Here is an 8,694-nt window from a genome sequence, read left to right on the forward strand (position 1 = left end):
GCACTCCAGCCTGGGTGACAGAGGGAGACTCTGTTCCCCCATTCCCCCCAAAAAATCGTCAGCAAGTAGTAGAAACTAACTGTAACTCACCATGCTCAAACCCATATGGCATATGTTCAGAACCACCTACGGTGATGGACTAGGATCCTCTATCTCTGTATATGACACTGTTCCTCAAATCTCACTCCTTATCATCTACTTCTTTGGTTAATGTGTCAAAATGTTAAGGTCTCAGGAAGGCAATTAAATAAGATTTATCTCTTCATTTCCACGTTTCAGAACAAATCAAGGGTTAGAGACAGGACTAGCAAATAGAGATCAAAATGTTAGCTCAGTTACATGTGAATTCATTTTAAATGTGGTTTTACATTTCAGTCAAAACAGCTTGGTAATATTTTATCACAAGAATATACATGTATTTTACCTTGTTATTGGCATAGGTAGACAATTCAGACTTCTCCCCCGGAGCGCCATTCATTACATGAATTTCCACCCACACTATCCCACATATACAAGGGAAGAGAAGCTGCCCTGATGAGATTATCTTAAAGGATAAACCAGAATGTGTTCTTTTTTCAGCCAGATAAAATTTTAAAGAGTAGAGGAGAGAACCCGATGTGCTCACGTTTTTTTTCTTCTTCTCAAGTTCACCACGGGTCACCTCCTAAGGAGAGCAGAGGCTGAGAGGTAAGAGAGAGGCAGGTGTGTTACTTCAGATGAAGACTCTCCACAGGGAAATGGAAAGCCAGAGAAGCAGAAGCTTCCTGAAACAGTAGCTCATAGATTTATGTGAATCTGTTTGTCTTAAAAGTCAATATTTCCTGAGGTAAGCATGTGGTCTCAACATAAGTTCCGAAATGTCTTTAAAACCTGAAATGTTCTGGAATTCAGAATTTCTTTATAGAAAATAAAATCAAACCGTTGAGACAGTATGTTTCCTAGAAGACTAAACAATTTCTGCATAATGTATAAAAATCATGAATCACATTGCAAACCAGCACCAATTAAGGTCATCTTAGATATGCTGCTAAAATACATATATTACTTATTTCTGACGTAAACCAGTCTGGCTTGGTCTTTTCCCAGAATATGACATAAAAAATAACTTTCTAGGCCAAACTGAGTTATCAAATCACACAGAACTATGTGTGTTAAGTTAAATATATACGTGTGTGTGTGTATATATAGTGTGTGTATATATGTGTGTGTGTGTATATATATGTGTGTGTATATTTATGTGTATATATATGTATATATATATGCATTTCCATGTTGTATTCATTTTTATAAGCACTTTTTTCTTATTAATTTCTGTTTTTTTGGAAATTAAACTTATCAAATTTATTTCGGTTTTAAAGCATTTCAAAATAAAACTTAGTTTTCAAATTTAAGTTACTGAGTTCAAATATTGCATTTATTAAAAGAATTGCTGTGCCACATTAAGTACCACTTTTCTTATGGGTCATGCTTTCTTTTAAAGGATTCTACAAATAGAAAAGTAAAAATAGATATTTGGTCTGGTAACTCCTGTGCTGTGTTATGGCAGAAGAAAAAATAGAGAGGGAGAGGGCAAATATCTTTGATTTTAAAAGTAAATTTAAAAAAAAAAAAAAAAAAAAGGAGGAAGCAAGGCCGGGTACGGTGGCTCATGCTTGTAATCCCAGCACTTTGGGAAGCAAAGGTGGGTGGATCACAAGGTCAAGAGATCGAGACCATCCTGACCTCACCAACGGTGAAACCCCGTTGCTACTAAAAATACAAAAATTAGCCATGTGTGGTTGCGTGCCACTGTAATCCCAGCTACTCAGGAGGCTGAGGCAGGGGAATAGCTTGAACCCTGGAGGCGAGGGTTGCAGTGAGCTGACATCGCACCACTGCAATCCAGCCTGGGCGAGAAAAAGAAAAAAAGGGAGCAAACAATGCATTTCAAAGTTACTTTTCTGACTTTTCTGGCACTTTCATCTTAGAAATTGGTATTTTTACTCTTCTTTTTGGGTAAACATGGCAAACACTTGTATCTCAGCTTATATATGGAAAACATTCTAACACATAATTTTCTTGCCTGATTTTGAAGACATTATCTGTTCTATATGAAAGATTCACTAAGTGCATCAATTGTTTTAGTCAATGTTTGACAGCTCGGAGCTGCCAGATATTCTATAGCCATGCATTCGAATCACTAGGGGTGCTTTAAATATATACACTGATGTGTGACTCTGTGTATTTTAAAATCTCTCTAGGCGGTATGAATGCGTAGCTAGATATGAAAAACAGTTTCAGGGAAGCCCTAAAAGAAATACCACATTAAACTTGAAAATGTGGTATTGAAACACACATACTTCTAACAATCCTTATGAGAGTTTAGATTTATGTATCCTCTTTTACAATATTAAAGCATGTGTAGTAACTAGAATTTGGACTGAGCTTCATTGTAAAAAATGAAAAACAAATGGATATGAGGAAAGAAATCTACATATGGATGTAGTGAGTCAGTCAGGAAGTAAAAGAGGTAGAAGGGAATGAGAACAGCTTCCCATTTCCTGGCAAAAATGTCAAATAGAAGATGTTCATCTTCGGTAATCTATTTCTCTATCACAAACTTCTATTTCCCTTAGTTACTGTGTACTCTCAACTTTCTAACTCAGTAAATTGGCCTTACAAAAGCCGCTTCTCCCCAAATTTATACATATTTCAAAAGAACCTTTTTCTCCTCCATCACCATATACTTATTAAAGATGTCCGTTTTTACTTCTGTTTTTATTTACCTAAAGATGTTAGAAAAAAGTATGTTAGAAGAGAAAAAAGCTCTACAAAACTTACCGTACTTTAAACTTTCAGGTTATTTATTTTATAAACTAGCAAACATGTGAACTCAAATAAAAACTGATAATATTTGGACCAAGATTATCAAATTAAGTTAAAAAAGAGAATTTTGGTAACTAGGAAATGTTTTGAGTAAAGAATACTTCTTAATCACCAAATATTTATTGGCTATTGAAACCGCCTTTGAAAAAATTATAACAATGAGAAAATTATGACAGTGACAGAGACCTAACCCAACCAATCCCATCTTACTTCTAACCTCCGAGCTGTCCTTGTTCATTCTTGGGTGTATGCCAAACTGACTTTGAGAGGATCTTACTTCATAGTTTAACTTTGAAACAAAGATAATACCATCCCCTTTCTGAAACAAACCCCCTTCTTGTCTGAGGACCAGACTACCTTTGTAAGACTAACAAGTTAGCCACAAGGTTAGAAATTATGGTTTAGGAGTCATGAAGATAGAGACCTCAAGATTGAAAACTTCCCCAATATTTCCTAGGGAAAACATCACTGTTGGAAAACCTAAGACTGGTGCCCGAGATATTTTTCAGGTCCTGAAATTGATGGATAAGCTGGCACCACCAAGATGGATAAACTGGCTCACGTGGTCTCATGGTCCCCATCCAGGAAAGGACTCAATGCAAGAGATCAGCTTTGACTCCCTATGATTTCATCTCCTAACCAACCAATCAGCACTCCCCACTTCCCGATCCCCTGCCCACCAAATTATTCTTAGAAACTCCACTCTGAATTTTCAGGGAGACTGATTTTAGTCATAATAAAACTCTGGTCTCTTGTTCAGCTGGCTCTGCATGAATTAAACTCTTTTTCTAGTGCAATTTCTGTCTTGATGAATCGGCCCTGTCTGGACAGTGGGCAAAATGAACCCGTTGGGCAGTTACGTTATTACCTATGTTATTGATAATACAGTAATGAATGAGCTATAGTTCCTAGATTTAGGAAGCTTATAATTTAGTAGATAGAAATATAAGTAAATAGGTGACTTAAATATAGTATAATACATTCATTATGAAATATTTATTTAAAATCTTATAAAATGTTACAAGAACACATAGGAATATCACCTAGTGGATGATTTTTCTAAGAAAATTATGGATCTGTTTAATCACACCATTAGACAATAGATAACTACTCCTACATCCTGATAAAATAAATGTTATGCTTGTTTAAGGTAAATTGATAAATGAAGCACAGAAAAATATTTTGGATTAAGTATTTTTGGAGAATTTGGGAACATATTTATTTTTATTATCTTAAAATGAGAAGGTAAATTTAAAACAAGTCATACATTTAATAAAGTGCATTAATTAAATAATCTGATTGTATTGTCTTTAAAGTTATTTTGCTTCTCTCTTTTCATCATGTTTCTACATTTAATCTTCATATGGATTGTTTGAAACTGAAAGAAAAATAGAGAAAAAATGTGAAAATACTGCAATAAGGAGAGATAATTTGAGTCATAGTGGATTTTGTCTAGACTTTTTTTAAAAAAACTATTATGTGTATAAAAAAATGTGTACTTTTCAATTAAATGTATACAGGCTCATTAAATTAAAGGCAAGTTGTTAAAATGAAACAGTATATACTACTTTACAGGTAGAACCATATAAGTATTTGATTTAGTAGTAAGAATCATTATAAATGGATTACTTTCTTGTTTTCTAAAGTAGTCTAAAAATACTGTGTCTCCCTCAACCATAGATAAATCTTTGCTAAAATATGTCTAAGTATTATACAAATAAATCAAATTTCTATATTGTTAATATAATGTTGAATTGATTAATTTTTGAAGTTACCTGAATTTTTGTTTTAAAATTTTATTATGTGAAGCAATTATAATATGATAGAGATTGATAATAGAAAGACAATTCTGATATCAAAATAAGTCACTTTTCAGGTTATATTGTGTATTGTTTAGGTTTAATCATGGATTGCTCACTAATGTTTTCTTACCCTAATTACATATTCATATCTGTTAATTACAATAGGACAAAATGTCCAATGAATACAATTTAATAGAATGAAAACATAAATTATCAAAAATACTTATGAACAAATTGTACCCACGGCAATTAGCTTTTGTTAGATATAAGGTGTTAGTTATTAGGTAAGATGGTGGAAAACTTTCTGCATATCCTGATACAGATCTGAAATAACACTAAAGTTCAGAGACATTTTCCATTTTGTTTGCAGGAAAAACTTTTTGTATAACCCTTATCTTTTTTTTTTTTTTTTTTTTTTTTTTTTTTGACTCATATTGAAACTCCTTGTTTTACTTTAGGTAACACAAGACATTGTTTACAGCCTACCTCAACCAATGTATGTCTAATGTCAAAAAAATGCGTGGAATATCTTCAGGAAAATTACAGTTCTGTAGCTATATGAGTGTGCGTGTGTGTACGTATATTTACATTACTGTAGTTAGGGTGAAATTTACAGCCAGGCAGGGTCATGCCTGTAATCCCAGCTACTTGGGGGTCTGAGACAGGAGGATTGCTTGAGCCAAGGTGTTCAAGGTCAGCCTGGGCAACATAGTGAGACATCACTTTTTTATATTTGCACGTACCTGAATGACCCACCCTGGTATCAGATATATAAGAGTTACATCATCTCAGATGGAAAGACCTCTTACACCTTTTCCCAGTCAATCTTTACCTTCACAATCCCCTAACCAAGTATTATTTGTTTTTTAATCCTACCTTTTTACTTCCCATGGATAAAATTATTGCATGTATTTTTTTTTCCTCTAGCAATTTTTGCTTAGATGTTGTTTAGAATCACCCATGTGGTTGGAAATATAGTAAGTAGTGTTTTCCCCCTTTTGATGATTCAGTAGTATTCCAATGTATTTGTATATAACTCAGTTTATCCCTTGTCTCATCCTATGGATGGATGGACATTTGGGTTATGTCATTTGGGTTACTATGAAAAAAATTTACTCTATAAGCCTGTAAGTATGAGTGTTCTCTCTCTGACTTTTTGCATATATCTGTGTTCGTTTTTCTCAAGGTCAGTATTTCCAAATTTGGCCATTTTCTTAGGGCTTATGAGGTCCTTCTATATGGGTTTTACTTTTACATTTTCCTAATGAGTAGTTTCATATTTTAGAGAAAAGGTAAAATAATACATCTGTAGTGGTGTATAATAGATGAAAGACAATGGGATGCTCGTTAAGCACAACTTACTGTGTCTCAATCAAGTCCTTATGGTAGACACTTTTCAGTTACTAGCATTATGAGATCAGATAATATTTGAAATTATAACATCCAGCTTGTGGACACAAGGAGAGGACCAGAATAGTGAAGTCACCCAGAGCCTTGACATTGTCATTTTAATGAGTTAATTGTAGAACAAGTTACTCCTGTACTCCCTTTTTTTTTTTTTTTAAACTGCGTCTGGCTCTGTCACCCAGGCTGGAGTACAGTGGCATGCTAATGGCTCACTGCAGCCTCAACCTCATGGGCTCAAGCAATTCTCCCACCTCGGCCTATCTAGTACTTGTTTCTGCAAGTGCTGACCACCATGCTAATTTTTGTATCTTTTGTAGAGAAGGGTTTTCACCACATTGTCTAAGCTTGTCACGAACTTCTGCGCTCAAGCGATCCACTCCCCTTGGCCTCCTCCACGTGCTGGGAATGCAAGTACCAACCACCATACTCAGCCTCCTGTACTTATTATTATATGTAAAAGTAAACCTCCCTTCTTTAACTCTCTTTTTAATAATTACTCTGTTACCTGAAATCAAAAGATCCCTAAGTTAGAGAGACATATGGCAAAGAGTGGTACTTGAAGAGACCTCACAGTTTGAGTAGGAAAATTGCTGTAGCAAATAGAAGATTGACCATAAGACGTCATATCTGAGCCAGATGTCTCAGTGAATGCTACTGGATTCACTGATAAGAACAGATACTACACTTCATCTTAGCCCAAAGGCCAAGAAGCGATTAGTGTTATTGGATTTAAATGACAATGTTAGAATCAGATTACATGATGTCCCTACCATGTATGTCTCTATATATAAACATAGAGTGAAATGATGATTTTCTGTTTATGTATTGACATGCATGTGCTTTTTCACAATTGTTACCTACTGTTGGAAGAAACAGATGAGGAAATGCTAAGTTGACTGAGAAAACCTTTATTTGACTATTCTTTTATTTACATGGAACTAACATAGATCCTTTTAAAAATACCAGGAAGAGTTGGCACTCATGTTAGCATTAAATTCAGGTACAGAGTTTTAGAGTTGCATTTTTCCATATATGTGTGCTGAGATTTTACTTGTATAAATTTGCATTTTGTTTCTTTAAGGCCAACTCAGACAGTCACGTCTATAAACCTCTTACCTCTATCCATCCATAAGGAGATTGGCTGAAATTGAATGCACTAGGTGTGATGTAGCTGAGATGCTATTACTTTTTTGGTAGCGTCATTAAAAATGCAAACTTTCAAACATTCATCTGATTTGAAATGCAAAGGTTAATTTAAATGTTTAGGATTTATAAAGAACACATTGATCCAAATTCCTTTATTTTATTTATTTCATAGTGGATATAGAATGTTCTCTTTCAACTCATCTCTTGACATATAAAGTATATGCACTTAAAATATAAAAACTGATTACTCTTCTCACATTTGAAGTAGTGATTGCTACCAATAGATACTGATAGGTCCCTTGTGGCTCACAGTTGGCTCAAGTTGGTCTGTTCTGCTTTTAGACTGTTTGTTACAAACAAAAAATAAAAGAGTATTTAGAGTCAAATTACTTCTTAAAATAAAAAACTTAAACTTTGATGACATCTTGAGTTTTAAAAAAAATATCAGCAGACTTATGAGGCATTCCTGGTACACATTCATTATTGTCATGAGACATGTCAATCAGCAGAAGATACATAAAAACTTCTTAACTAAAAACTCTTGAGTTAATTGTATTGAAACTCAAATATTCATTGTTGAAGATCTGTTTTAAGTTGGATCATGTAAATTTGATTTGGATTTGGATGATATGCAATAAATATTGGTTATTAGCAGAAACATCAAGAACCTTTTTAGGAGATTTTATTTAAATATATAATTTCTTCAACTTTTGTTGTTCTTCCTTTCCTTTAGGAAAACCTTCCTCTTTGTCTTTTCCTTGTGTACATAGCCTCCTAGTATCTCTCCTCTTTTCTCTTCTGATTACTTTGGTGAATCTTTTTGTTTCACATACTTTCCTTGCTATCACCATATACTCTGCTTTGTTTTGTCTTCCTCCTGTAAGTTGCTCTTGCTCCTCAGTGAATCATGCTGAAATATATTTGTAGTCCAAAAGAGATGTATGTCAGCACAGCAAAATGTACAGTCCTCTGATATAAATAAAAAGCTATTTGGCATTTACAACTATGAAATAAGAAACCCAGAGATATAAAATCCAATTCATCACATTATGTAACAATAATGTACCTATAGCATATGAATAAAACTATTAAAATATTTTACAAATTAACATAGGAGAGAAAAATACCTATTTTTAGTTTAAAAAAAAAAAAAACTAATGAATTCACACTGTTTAAGGCCTGTGTATGCAATGGAAGCCTGACTGGATCTAAGAGCAGGAGAAAAACCTGACTCTGATACCAAAATAAAATGGAAATTATTAAAAATAAAAAAGGAATGTCAATGAAAACATTGACATCAAGGGTTTTCTAATACAGTACATGTTTTGTTGGCTTTGTATACAAAGAAGTATTGAGTTTACATGTAATAAGTGCCAAATCCTCTGATTAGCCCATTGGAAGGTAACGGGGTAGTGCCATAAATAAACTATGTCATAGAATTAAATCCAAAAGGAGTAGTAATTTGCATATACAA

At 33.8% G+C, this 8,694-nt stretch overlaps 1 pseudogene; it reads right to left on the reverse strand.

Moving 5' to 3' along the window:
- Positions 1-6,656: 6,656 nt before the first annotated feature.
- Positions 6,657-6,789, reverse strand: LOC111553011 (annotated as a pseudogene).
- Positions 6,790-8,694: the final 1,905 nt, after the last annotated feature.

The sequence above is a fragment of the Piliocolobus tephrosceles genome, chromosome 19, assembly GCF_002776525.5.
Source record: "Piliocolobus tephrosceles isolate RC106 chromosome 19, ASM277652v3, whole genome shotgun sequence".
NCBI classification, from domain to species: Eukaryota; Metazoa; Chordata; class Mammalia; order Primates; family Cercopithecidae; genus Piliocolobus; species Piliocolobus tephrosceles.